This window comes from Macrotis lagotis, chromosome X (genome assembly GCF_037893015.1).
Source record: "Macrotis lagotis isolate mMagLag1 chromosome X, bilby.v1.9.chrom.fasta, whole genome shotgun sequence".
In the NCBI taxonomy this organism is placed as follows: Eukaryota; Metazoa; Chordata; class Mammalia; order Peramelemorphia; family Peramelidae; genus Macrotis; species Macrotis lagotis.
Genome location: NC_133666.1, coordinates 451738803 through 451752275, shown reverse-complemented (window position 1 = coordinate 451752275; position 13473 = coordinate 451738803). Strand labels below are relative to the sequence as shown.

At 40.0% G+C, this 13473-nt stretch overlaps 1 protein-coding gene across 7 annotated transcripts in view; it reads right to left on the bottom strand.

Annotated features, from left to right (window-relative positions):
• OSBPL1A (oxysterol binding protein like 1A) overlaps positions 1 to 13473 on the bottom strand; it is a 393082-nt gene that overhangs the window by 353405 nt on the left and 26204 nt on the right. Inside the window, exon 1 of one of the 7 annotated variants that reach the window (XM_074207329.1) lies at positions 3458 to 3560. The exons of the other annotated variants lie outside the window; for them this stretch is intronic. The gene's annotated coding sequence lies outside the window, so the exon portion shown is untranslated. Of the gene's footprint in view, positions 1 to 3457; positions 3561 to 13473 lie in introns of those variants that run through there. 7 annotated transcript variants of the gene reach the window in all.

Here is a 13473-nt window from a genome sequence, read left to right as displayed (position 1 = left end):
ATCCAGTTAACATGGTTATATAACATCCTCCAGTAGTGTTCAGAGCATGGAAGACATGGCAGAAGGTAGAGTCGACTTAGGGTTGGTTAAACTGTGAATCTAGATTGTGTTGATTAGACTGGTAAAATGTGAATGGCAGCAAGACAGGAGAGCAAAGGACTGAAGCAGATAAAACAATATTTGTTTTACACAAAACAATTAAAATATGCAATTTGGGGCCTAAACAAACATGCCTAAAATTGAAGAAATGTTGAAGTTTCAAAATCTATGAAATCAGTCCCTAAAAGATAATAATAGCTGTTATGGCAAATGAAAAGTAAAGACATGCGTATAGGGTAGAAAGATTAATTATGTTTTAACAGAACTTCCCCTTTTGCTATCTCTAATTTCTAAGGTTATTAGCTAAAACACAGTGACCAAAAGCATGGCAAGTTTAAGTAATAGAATTTTAAAGTTAAAAATAAGCTAGCCTCTTTATCAAAATGTGAAAAAGAAAATTTTAAGTGTTAATCAATTTTGATTTCAATTAAACTTTATTCTTATCCAATACTACTTTGTACCCTTTTAAACACACAAAAAACACACACATGCATATATTTGTCTTTTAGAGTGGGGATAATAAGCCATAATTATAGCTACAACTTATAAACTGAAAAGAATAATAATCTATTTATATTTTTCTTTATCTCATATAAAAAAATTCCACATTGTTGTAATAGTGTGCAAAGTGCCATCCAGAATATCTTCAAAATACAGACTTGTTCTCTAGGTACTTATCACTATCTTTATTGAAGGCAGTCTTATAAAAACAATGAATATTTAATTTAATTCTTATAAAATGTGGATAATGTACAATGAATCATAGTTTTTCATGAATATTAATTTTATCAAGCTGCTGTCTGATTAATGAAGATGACTAACAGCTTTTATAAGCCAATAATAAGGAAAGGAATGGATACAAAAGAAACTTCTCTCCTTTTCTCTCTATAGTGACAGAGTTAACTACTGACCCCTTCTTTCCAAGCTCAGATCTCCACAAAACTTTTCCTGATTCCCCTAGATAAAAGAGATCTTTTCCTTCTCAAATATTTTATAGCACTTCTCCTGATAAGATCTCCTCAAGCAAGTGTATCTTGCTCATTCTTTTATATGAATTATACAGTAAAACAGAAGCAAACTATTCTATCTCTGATTTCCAGTTCTATAAACAATATTTCCTGCAAAATACACCTAGAAGAACATTCTCAGCTACAGCAGTTTCAACATGTGAAATCATGAAGTGCATGCTAGTTTTATAGTTTATGGGCATCTCTGAACCAAAATATTTGAGAAGAAAAATGAATTAAAAACAGTAGAATAAGTAGAATTAATTACTTAAAACAGGGACTGACTTTTTAAAGTAAGTAGTCATACCCCTAAAATAGTTCATTTGTTCTGGGAGTTTTTTGTTTTGTTTCACAAACTTTCAAGCTGCAAGTCATCAGAGACATCCACACTGAGGGAAAGGAAAGAGGAAGACAATGGCTGCAGGAATCAAGATTTTAGCCAAAAGGCATCAGAACTCCCCACAATGGTAGAAGGTTTTGCTAATGCAACAAAGATTATTTATAGCATTATTAAAGACACAAAAACTGCATCCACATCCAACAAAATCCACTAAACTTGTATAGGGTACATAACAAGCTGAAAATGAGTCACTCAAATTGTTGAGATCCATTTTGTTCTAGTCTGCAACAGGAAAAATAAAAAGTAGAGAAGGCTATTTCCAGTTTCCTCCCTTCTTTCTATAGATTTAAGTAATAGACAAATACATAGGACTGGGAGGAAACTTTATGTTCTTTAACTTTTAATTAGCAAAGGCTTTCTGAAGTTGTGAGGTCAGAACCAGGAATTTTTAGCTGAAATGCTGGTTGTGATCACTTCCTATAGCAGTGTTAGAAAGTAAGCATTATCCATCCAAAGGAATAATAATAGCTGGCATCTACAGGTCATTTCACCTAGATTTTCCCTTTTGAGCCAGAAAACGACCCTACAGGAATTACTATTTCCATTTCAAAGATGAAGAAATATTTAAAGAGATGAAATAAATTGTCCAAGGTGACAATATTAGTGTCAAAGTGGAATGTGAATTCAGATCAGTAGTCTATTTCTTACAAAATGCCCCTTAACTAAAAAATATATATATTTTCCAAATCCTGAATAAGGACCATAAGGTTTTTTTTTTCCCTCTTCAACAGAACACACTACACTGATTACAAATAATGCAGAAGATAGAGGAAGATGGGATATACATAGAAGAAAATTACAAATTCATGGTAGGTCTGAGTTAGGCTTTGTAAGTGAGACAGGTCTGAAAGCAGAAATTGCAAAAGACTGGTAAATCCATGACCGCATTCCAAAGGACTTTATGGGTTGTCCTGCCAATAGCACAAAACCATGTTGTCAGGTCTTGTTAAAAAAAAAAAGAGTCCAGTGGAGGGAAGCTGTGTATGTGTGTGTGTATTGTGTGTGTTTGTGTGTGTTGTGTGTTTGTATGTGTGTGTCTGTATGTGCGTGTGTATGTCTGTATATGTCTGTGTGTGTGCCTCTCTGTGTGTGTCCGGTTATGTGTGTCTGCATGTGTGTGTTTGTATGTGTGTGTGACTCTCTGTGTGTATGTATGTGTCTGTGTGTCTCTGTGTGTATGTGTATGTCTCTGTATGTGTGTCTATATGTGTCTGTATATGTGTCTCTCTGTATGTGTGTGTGTCTGTAGGTATGTATGGGTATCTGTATGTGTGTATATCTGTGTGTGTCTGTGTGTCCCGCTGAAAGACTTCCAAAGGCGCCCGGGCCATGGAGTCTGCAGCTGCACACGAGCTAGCTTGGTCCAGACCAAGGGAGGCAGCATAAAGCGACCGCGCAGCCCCGCCCCCGAGGCTCCCCAGGCCCCGCCCCGAGGCTCCCAGGCCCCGCCCCTGAGGCTCCCCAGGCCCCGCCCCCGAGGCTCCCCAGGCCCCGCCCCGAGGCTCCCAGGCCCCGCCCCTGAGGCTCCCCAGGCCCCGCCCCTGAGGCTCCCCAGGCCCCGCCCCTGAGGCTCCTCAGGCCCCGCCCCTGAGGCTCCCCAGGCCCCGCCCCGAGGCTCCCCAGGCCCCGCCCCTGAGGCTCCCCAGGCCCCGCCCCTGAGGCTCGCCAGGCCCCGCCCCTGAGGCTCCCCAGGCCCCCGCAGCCAGCCCCTTGGCTCGGCCCCCGCAGCCCCAATCCCGCGGGCCGCAGCGAGGCGGATCCCAGGAGCGGATCCCAGGAGCGGGTCCCAGGAGCGGGTCCCAGGAGCGGGTCCCAGGAGCGGGTCCCAGGAGCGGGTCCCAGGAGCGGGTCCCAGGAGCGGGCATCGCTGGCCGCGGGGGAAGCCTCGGATCGGGGCGGCCCCCGGCCTGCCCACAGCCACCACCCCCCGGCCGGCGCAACTCATACTAACCGGGGCCGCTGTGGGCAGCCAAGGTCGGAGAGCCGAGGCCGGCCGCGGGGCCGCCGGGAACTGCAGTGCCAACTGGGGCCGGACCCCCGGGCGGGAAGAGGCCCCGCGCGGGGCGGGGCCGGAGGCTGAACAAAGCGCGGGGGCGGGGCGGGCGGGGCGGGGAGGGGCGGGGCGGGGCGGGGAGGGGGGGGAGGGGGCGAGGCGGGCGGCCGGGGCGGTCCGGGGCGGGGCTGGCGGGGCGGGGCCGGCGGCCCGGGGCGGGGCGGGGCGGGGCGGGGCGGGGCGGCCTGGGGGCCTCCCTCCCGAAGGCTCTGGGCCGGTCCTGGCTCCGGGCACTCAGGGGCGTGTCCGGGCTCGGGCTCACGTGGTGGGGCTGGGGGCCCGGCCCGGCCGGCTCGGACCCTCCCTCCTCTCAGCCGGCTTCCACGCGGGCGGGGGCGCGCCCCCAGGAGGGCGGGGCGGGCCCGGGAGCGGGGGTGGGTGTGGCGTTGGCTCGCCCGGCCCGGGGCCTGGCCCGGGGCACCTGCGGCTCGGGGGCGCGGCCGGGAGCTGTCCGCTGTGCCCAGCCCGCTGAAGCCCAGGGCCGCCCCGCACCCGCGCCTGCCGGCCTTTAAAGAATGTGGCCCGGGTTCAAAGTCAAGGGCCAACTTGAGCCAACCGCGCCCCCTCCGCGGGCCCCTTCTCCCCTCAAATGAGGGGGCGGAACCGCAAAATGACTTTCCAGGCCCAATCCCGATCCCGTGACCAAGAGTTCTGGACTAGGGTTCTGTAGTCGAGGGCTTGGGGTGAGGAGGTGGAAGTTAAATGGCAAGGCCAGCTCCATGTGCAGCGAGTCCCGGGAGCGCTTGACGTTGCCCAGTACATGGCACAGGAGGCACGCGATGTGAACAAGAAAGACCCCACAGGAAGACTCGATAATCATGGTTCTCCTAAACAGATCACCGATTATGAAACTGAGCTTAACTTGTGTAAATTTAAGCAATTTTGACTGGAAAGCATCAAACTGGAAGGATTCTATTGAAAGAGTACAAACATTTTTTAAAAACTTTGATATTTGGCAGAAACACTTAGTACAGGCCAGAGCCAAAATGGAAGATGGGAGAACGGGAAGGCTGAGGCAAGATTCGAGGTAGAAATGTTAGTAAAAGTTAGGGGTGGCTGGGGGTACAGTGGATAGAGCACCGGCCCTGGAGTCAGGAGGACCTGAGTTCAAATTCGGCCTCAGACACTTAATAATTACCTAGCTGTGTGGCCTTGGGCAAGCCACTTAACCCCATTGCCTTGCCAAAAAAGAAAAACCTAAAAAAAATTAATTACTATGCCCTTCTAACAGTATATAGCCTATTATATATTACATGTAACAACAATTATTAATAATGATGATAGTTAACAGTTTTTACATTATTCACAACAACCTAATTCAACTAAGGTAAACAGGTTAAGTGACTTGCCCAAGGTCATACAACTTGTATAGCAAACTCACTCCAGGCTGGGTACTCAAACTACCATGACACCAACTAATACATATTATTCTATATATCATGATACAGTGTTTAAATTACTGGGAGCACAGCAGCTCTCTCCTATTCATTCATGCTTCCTGTTATAGTAAACTTTTTTTCTGAAATCAAAGAAAAAGACAACTGAAACAATTAGAATAGTTTTCTCTCCTGTATTTTCTAAACTGTCTCAGTTTATGGTTTTGCTTTGGTTGTGAAGACTTGTCTAGTGGAAACAGGCAATTTTATTCAATGAATATTGGGACTACTATGCACAAATTATGTTTTAATTGATCAACTGTGTCCCTGGTCAATTTTGACTCATCGAAAATGATTAAGAGGTATCAGTTTAGAAACAGGAATGAAAGTTATATAAAAAAAGAATAATGAAGTAAAAGCCTTCTTTTCCTCGTCACCCTATCAAATATTTCATTTTAAAACATAGGCAGACCGGTTTAAAAATAAATTTATATTGACATGTCCTTTACTTTCTACATTTTGAGATAGGCTACAGTTAAATTTTGATGGAAATTTCTTAGATTTACAATTTTGAGGAATAATCAGAATGCCTATAGTTAAAGCCAACTACTTCATCCCAGTAAAATAGGCATTAGATCAGGCATAACAATTTAATAAAATGTGTAGTTCTCTGTAATTAGTATATAACCCTGTATTATCCATCTAGAACTATGATAAATCATATATACATTTATAAACATATACACATTATACAAGAAGCTTTAATTCCTTGAGGACAGGTAGTGTTTGACTTTTATATTTTTATCTCCAATACTTTATCAAGATGCCTTGGATCTATTCTGTTTGATATTAAGCTGACATAACTTTAACTAAATTGACATTCAAAGAACATTTCACCACCTTGAGGAAAAGAAACCTCAAAACTTAACTTATCTGAGAAGCCAGAAACAAAGTTGAGAGTACAAATAATGTACCTCTCAATTTTTACCCAGTTTCCTCCATTAGCAATGTGATATATATTGTATTTGAAAATTGTCAATGAAATTTGCATAATCAATTCCCTAATAACTAATTTTTTTGTTCTAAAATTACAATGAAACGGAGGCAGCTAGGTGGCACAGTGGATAAAGCACCGGCCCTGGAGTCAGGAGGACCTGGGTTCAAATCTGGTCTCAGACACTTAATAATTACCTAGCTGTGTGGCCTTGGGCAAGCCACTTAACCCCATTTACCTTGCAAAAACCTAAAAAAAAAAAAATTACAATGAGACTCTCTTTGGAAAAAAAAATAATAAAGGCTTCTGCTAGATCTCTGTCATTTGTTAACTTCCCAAACACTATAAGCAGAGGTCTATCCTTTTATATAATTTTTTTCTCATACCCTGACCAGAACTTCAAACACCTTAAAAAAAATTTTTAGTGCTCATCATATGTCTGAGTTCATACTAATTTGAGCCTTCCTGACTATAATTATAGCACTTTGCTTCTCTTATATGTCTATGGCTTATTGCCCCTCATTTCCATCGCTTGTGTGTCTTTTTAAAATTTTATTTTGCAGATGTTCATCCATATTGATTCTTTTAGGCACCTCTCTCACTTTTTCCTTATCATTTTTTTTTTTAGTTTTTTGCAAGGCAATGGGGTTAAATGGCTTGCCCAAGGCCACACAGCTAGGTAATTATTAAGTGTCTGAGATCAGATTTGAACCCAGGTCCTCCTGACTCCAGGGCCGGTGCTCTATCCACTGAGCCACCTAGCCACCCTCCTTATCATTTTCTAAAGTCTGCTAAACTTTCCCCTTAGTCTTAGACTGCTCATTCAACTTCTTTAAAAGGCAATAATAAAGCCCTAATGACACTCTTATTGATCCTTCAGTCATACATTCTCAAACATATCTTTAGATGACAAATATGAATTGACTTTTCAGTCCAGGCAAGATCTACATTCAAATCCTGCTTCCAAAACATACTAGTTAAGTAACCATCAACAATTTTATAATCTTCCAGAAGCTTTCCTCATCTGTAAGATGGAAAAAAATAATTACCACAAAGAGTCATTTTCTGAATATTGTTGAAATCAATATATAAAATTATTTTGTAAACATTAAAATGCCACAAAAGTACCAGCTATTGAAATAATCCAGGAACAATTAGTAAATTAATAAAAATGCTGCTTTTGGTGTTTTCAAATGCTTTGAACCATTTTCTCTAAAATATAAGAATTTCTAAAGGGAACACTATACAAGTTCATGAGGAACAACTAACTTTGCCTCCAGCAGGATTTCAAAAATTGTATTTCATGAAATTCAGGAAACATTCCATACAATTTTCAGAGATGGGATGACTAAGTTTTAAAAACTGTGTTTGCATGCTAGAATAACTGATTTAGTAGTACTTTGAATGTGACTATTCCCATTTTCCCACAATTCCCTTCAATTCCTATTGTCAGGAACCTGACACCAGTACCTGTTGTTTTTATCCCCTTCAGTTTTGTCAGTAAGCCTGAAACAACCCACAATGCTTTCCCAATTTTTTGAACATTTTGTAGGTGTCAGTGTGCTTTGAAGTGCCAGTAAAAATACACTTCAGACTTCTTAAATCTTATTAAAAACATTTTATGGGCTTGGATTTTAGAGAGGGTTAGAAATAATGACTGGATAGAAAACTGACTGAAAAGTAGGTCAAGTGTCACCAAGCAAATCTACATAAATTGTTGAGGTAAAGGCAAATTAGATGTTCCATGTGCCTGCATATATTGGTAATTACTATAACATCTGAATATATGTAAGTTGTGAGAATTTATAGAGAATAGGAAAGGTACCAAAAAAACTGGAGGAAAGCATTTCCCGTATTTGAAAAGAGTAGGTAGAAGGCAGCTAGGTGGCGAAGTGGATAGAGCAGCAGAATCAGGAGGACCTAAGTTCAAATCTGACCTTAGACACTTAGTAATTGCCTAGCTGTGTGACCTTGTATAAGACACTTAACCCCATTGCCTTAAATTAAATGATTTTTTTATAAAAAAGAGAATGGGTGAAGATGGATACTAGGAATGGAAGACCAATGAGTTTGACATATATCCAAGAAAAATAAAACTAAACAAATGGTAAGCAGTTAAGAGTACAATGATCACTAAGAATTAACATAGTTTCACTAATAAAAAGGCCTGCCAAACTAAAATAATTTATTTTTCAAAGGACTACTAGACTGATAGATTAGAGAAATGTTACAAATACAACATTTTTTTAATTAGAGTTTCCTTAAAAAATACAATAAGCCCTTTTTATTGTCCAAGCAGAGATTAGATAACCATATGTAGGGATAATGCCTTTCAGTATCCAAAGAGATTAAAGAAGGAGGAATAGGACCAAGATCTATAGCAGCTCTTTCTGTGGCAACAAAGAATTGGAAACTGAAGTGATACCCATCAAATGGAGAATAGGTAAACAAATTATAGTATATAAATGTTATAGAGTACTTTTGCACAGTAAGAAATGATGAAAGGGACAGTTTCAGAGAGACTTGAGAAATTTTGAATTAGTTAATAAAAATATAAAAACATAAAGTGGAAATGAGCAGAACCAGGAGAACAATTTACATAAAATTGTAAACACGACTCTGTAAGATTTGACAACTCTTATGAGCACAATTACCAATCACAGTTCCTTAGAATTTATAATGAAACATGATATACACTTTCTGATAGAGAGGTGTTGAATTCAACAAAGATTGAAATTTTTTTTAACATTGTCAATATGAAAATTTGTTTGTTTGGCTCTATATATCCGTTACAAGAGCTTTGTTTTTCTTTTAGCAGGGAGAGAAGAGAAAGAGATGATAGATTTTAACTAATTGAATAAAAGAAAAATTTATTTAAAAATTTTTTCAAGGATATATAGTTAAAATAAAAGGTCTTTTAAAACTTAAGTTTTCATCAAACTCTAAGATTCTATGAATAACACATAAAATAAATGTTTTATGAATTCCAAAGAAAAAACTAACAATAATTACTTTAATAGTGAGGAAATACTTTATGAAGATGGAGTAACTTTAATAAAGCAGATGAATAAGCCAGAAAAGAAGAGGGAGGAAATACCAAGGGAGGAGATTTGAAAAAAAAATATGCTTGGGGGCAAAGGTTTTACAGAAAGGAAAGATATATCATAATTTAGAGAATTTTAAATGTCAGGTTGATGAATTTAAACTTTATTTGAAACTCAGTAAGGAAGCGCAGCTAGCTGGTGCAGTGGATAGAGCACCAGCCCTAAAGTCACGAAGACTTGAGTTCAAATCCCACCTCAAATACTTCAAATCCCACCTCAAATACTTAGTAATTGCCTTGCTATGTGACCTTGGGCAAATCATTTAACCCCACTACCTTAAATAAAAATAAAATTAAAAAACAAAAGAAGCCAGTGAGGAGCCATTGAAGGTCTTTGAGATAGTAATAGTATGATAAAGTGCTATTTTTAAGAAGTATAATTTTGGGGGGGAGGTGTATAGAATGGATTGAAAAGCATAGAATCTGTAGATGAACCAATTAATAAAACAAGATTCAAAACAAAAGCAAAAGTTTTGTAATAGTAATAGGATTACAAAAAATCCTTTAATATAACTATAATATCTATTTTTAGGGAGGTAGAGAAAGTCCCTCTTTTAATTGTCAAAGATGAATGAGTTTTAAACTTATATTTCTGTAACAAATCACTGGAAATTAGAAACCTCCTTTAGATTAAATTAGGAGTGAGCAGTTCCAGTCAAACATTCCCTGGTAATTCAGTCAATTAGCATTTGAAAAGGGTTCTTAGAGATGAAAAGGCTTGCCTTCTAAAGTCAGAAATGACCTTGAAATCCTTACTGGAATACCCCCTCCCCAGATTCCTTCAGCCTCTTCTTCGAAATTTTGCCCCACCCCATCCTTCCCTTCTTTGATAGGATTCGCTGAAGAGACCAGATAGATAGTCAAGAGAAAATGCCCCCCTGTAAGAGACTGTTGAGGGTCACAGAGAGAGTTCATTGCTTGACTGGAAATGGCCTAGCTGGTCCTCTTGCCCAGGTACATCCTTGGCCTAATTTTCTGAGTCGGCTCTCTGGATCTTCTCATCTGTTCCTTATGTTTTAAGACTTCCTAGAGCATTGTGTTAAACACTAAGACATTGATAGCAACATTTGGTGAGAAGTACTAACCTGAGGAAGTAAACTTTAGCACCTGCTGCCCACTAGGCATTTGTTTGATTTGCTAATTGGAGAATGCTATGTGAATTGGGAGTAAACCAAGGCCTAAGAGGATATTTAATCTCTTTCATTCTGTAAAAAAGAACTTGTCATCTTTGTCTCCTGCCTCTTCAACATTAGTCTGAGACAAGTATTATTTACGAGTAATAGATAAGTTAACCAGCAGGCATGCAACAAATGATGCTCAAGTGTGGGGCATGAAGGCATGTTCAGGGCCATGATCAGAGTCCAGGAGAAGGACCAAGCAGCACTAAGCATCAAAGGACCAAGACTTTGAGCTGTCATACAAATGAGGAAAAAGCTTCCAGGCAACACCCCAGGGTAGAAGACTTCAGAGAGGTAACAAGTTCATCATGGGGCAGATATTAGGGATATTTGAAAGGAAGTTGGAACAAGTAGGTATGAGGGAAATCAAAGGTAAATGGAGGGGATATTCTCCTCAGTAGATAGAGGAAGAAATAAATCAAGAGCGGCTTAGGAGTGGTCCTACAGCATCATTTAGTGAAAAAACTTCAGCATTGCAGGAGGCCATCAAGAGGGCCAGGAATTTGGGAGAAAGGTTATAAGAAAGAATATGTATGATTTCATAGCTTAAAATTAAATATGGAAGATTTAGGAACTGAGTTTCAGTCATATCCTGTTATTGAAGAACTAGATCCTTTTAATCCAGGAAACCTGAGGTGAAGACATGAGCCAGTAAATATAAAAGCAGTCAGAGACTTAAAAGGGCGGGGGGGAGAAATACAGGGCAAGATTACCTTTTGTTCAGTTACAATTGGATAATCTTGCATACTCTATAGTAATACCTAATGATTGGAAGCAGATAGCTAGGGCATGTTTGTCACAATCTGTCTTTTGGATGACGGAGTTTGCAGAACAGTGTAAACAGATGGCTTTGAGGCATGAGCAAGTCCCCAATGCTGCCACATATTATGAACAATTAAGTGGCACAGTTCAATTCCACAACAATGCAGACCAAATAAATTATGGGTTAGAGACATATGAAATAATTGCTCCCTGTGTAAAGAATGCTTGGGGACATATTCCAATACAAAAATGAAAAGAAAGAACCATTTGCACTTATCAGACAAAGAAATGATGAGGTTTTTGTAGACTTCTTTGTCCAACTGCAGGAGGCAGTGGGAAGAACTTTACAAGATGAATTATTAGATGTATTAATAAAACAATTAGCATGGGTTAATGTGAATGCTGATTGTCAGAAAGCAATGATTGGCTTAAGAAAGGATGCCACCATTGAGGAAATGATTCAAAGATATGACAGAATAGGGTCTCAGGTGTAATCATGCAGAATTAATGGCAGAAGTATTTGCTAATATGCACATGGGAAATAAAGAGAAATGGACTTGCTTTGTTTGTGGAAAACTTGGACATTTAAAAAAAGATTGTTGGAATGCTCAAGGAATTAAACCAAGAAAAGTCAATGTGCATCATCCTAAAACTCTGTGCCCAAAGTGTAAAAAAAGTAGAACACTGGACAGCAGAATGTAAACAAAGAAATTTAAATGGGGAAAGGGCCCCCCCCCTGGGGCCCAACAAAAATAATTATGAGGTAAGAAAGTTCAGGACCAGCAGGGGATGGAATGGAAAAATCAGTATGCAACTTTGGCAGCAAGCCGATCCATACAAAATTATTAATGGTTAAAAGTGCTGGGAAATTTAGGGTACCTCCACATTCTTGTACTGAAGTGCCTATTCACCCTTTATATGGATAAGGAGTTTGCAATCATTTTGGCTCTGCCAAATCCCAGAATATACTCACATTATACCTTTAGTAAGGCACAGGAGTGAGGAAATTTTCTCTATTGCAATAGTGAATGCTAATGGTGATGACAGTTACATAAATGAGAACCAATGTTAATTGTTTTCTCAGGATCTTGTATAAATGAAGGAAAAGCAGCTCATCAAGGGGCCAAAACTGAGAAACAATAATGAAACTATATTTACTACTGCAATTTCTTCAGAAAAACATCTTTGTGTTATCCAAGTAGAAAGAATTGCTTTCCTAGGCTTGATTGACACTGGGGCAGATCCAACTGTGTTCCCCATACAGAACTGGCCACAAGCTTGGCCTAAACAAATTGCCTCTATTAACCTTGCAGGCATTGGAAGTCCAAAGGAAACAGAAATATTTTGTCAACCCTTGAAATGGAGAAAAGAAGATAAATCAGGGACTGTCACTCCTTTCAGAGTTGAAGGACTCCCTACATTATTATGGGGGAGGGGTATATTGTGTCAATTAGGGGCAAAGATTAGCATGGATTCTTTGATTGGGGCTGCTGTTGAGTCAGGAAGGCCAAAACCTATATGGGTGGAACAGTGTCCTCCTACTGGAGAAAAGAAATATCTTTATTTTTTTTTAAGGTTTTTGAAAGGCAAATGGGGTTAAGTGGCTTGCCCAAGGCCACACATCTAGGTAATTATCAAGTGTCTGAGACAGAAGTGGCTTGCCCAAGGCCACACAGCTAGGTAATTATCAAGTGTCTGAGACAGAAAGTGACTTGCCCAAGGCCACACAGCTAGGTAAACCCAGGTACTCCTGACTCCAGGGTCAGTGCTTTATCCACTGCGCCACCTAGCCACCCCAAGAAATATCTTTCAAAGACAATATTGTTATGAACAGATCATCCCCAAAAGATATTCACCTGTATACAACATTGGGAGAAAGAAGGAATTATGATGTTGAGAAACCTTCTAAGGATAATGAATGTAGGGAATCCTTCAAGAGTACTTTGAATCTTTTTAAGGGTCATAAGACATATAATATAAATCATAGGTATGGTTATTTTGAGTTTGGAAAACACTTCATCCAGGGTAAATACCATCTTGATCATCAAAAATTCCAATCTAAAGAGAAGCCTTTTAAATGTAAAGAATGTAGCAAAACTTTTGGCTTCAACTCATCCCTTCAGTACCATCACAAAACTGATACTGGAGAGAAGGCTCGTAAATGTAATGAATGTGGAAAAGCTTTCATTCTTCCAAAATAGCTCAACTCCCACCAGAGAATTCATACAGGGGGAAAACCTTATAAATGTAATGTTTGTGGGAAAACTTTTAACTGCAACTCATCCTTCACTTACCACCAGAAAATTCATACTGGTGAGAAACCTTACAAATGTTATGAATGTGGGATGGTCTTCAGGAAGAACACACAGCTGTATTCCCATCAAAGAATTCACACTAGAGAGAAACCTTATGAACATGGTGAATATGGGAAAACCTTCAAATGGAGCAAACAGCTTACTTTCCACAAGAGAATTCAAAAGGGAAAAAAGCCTTATCAATGT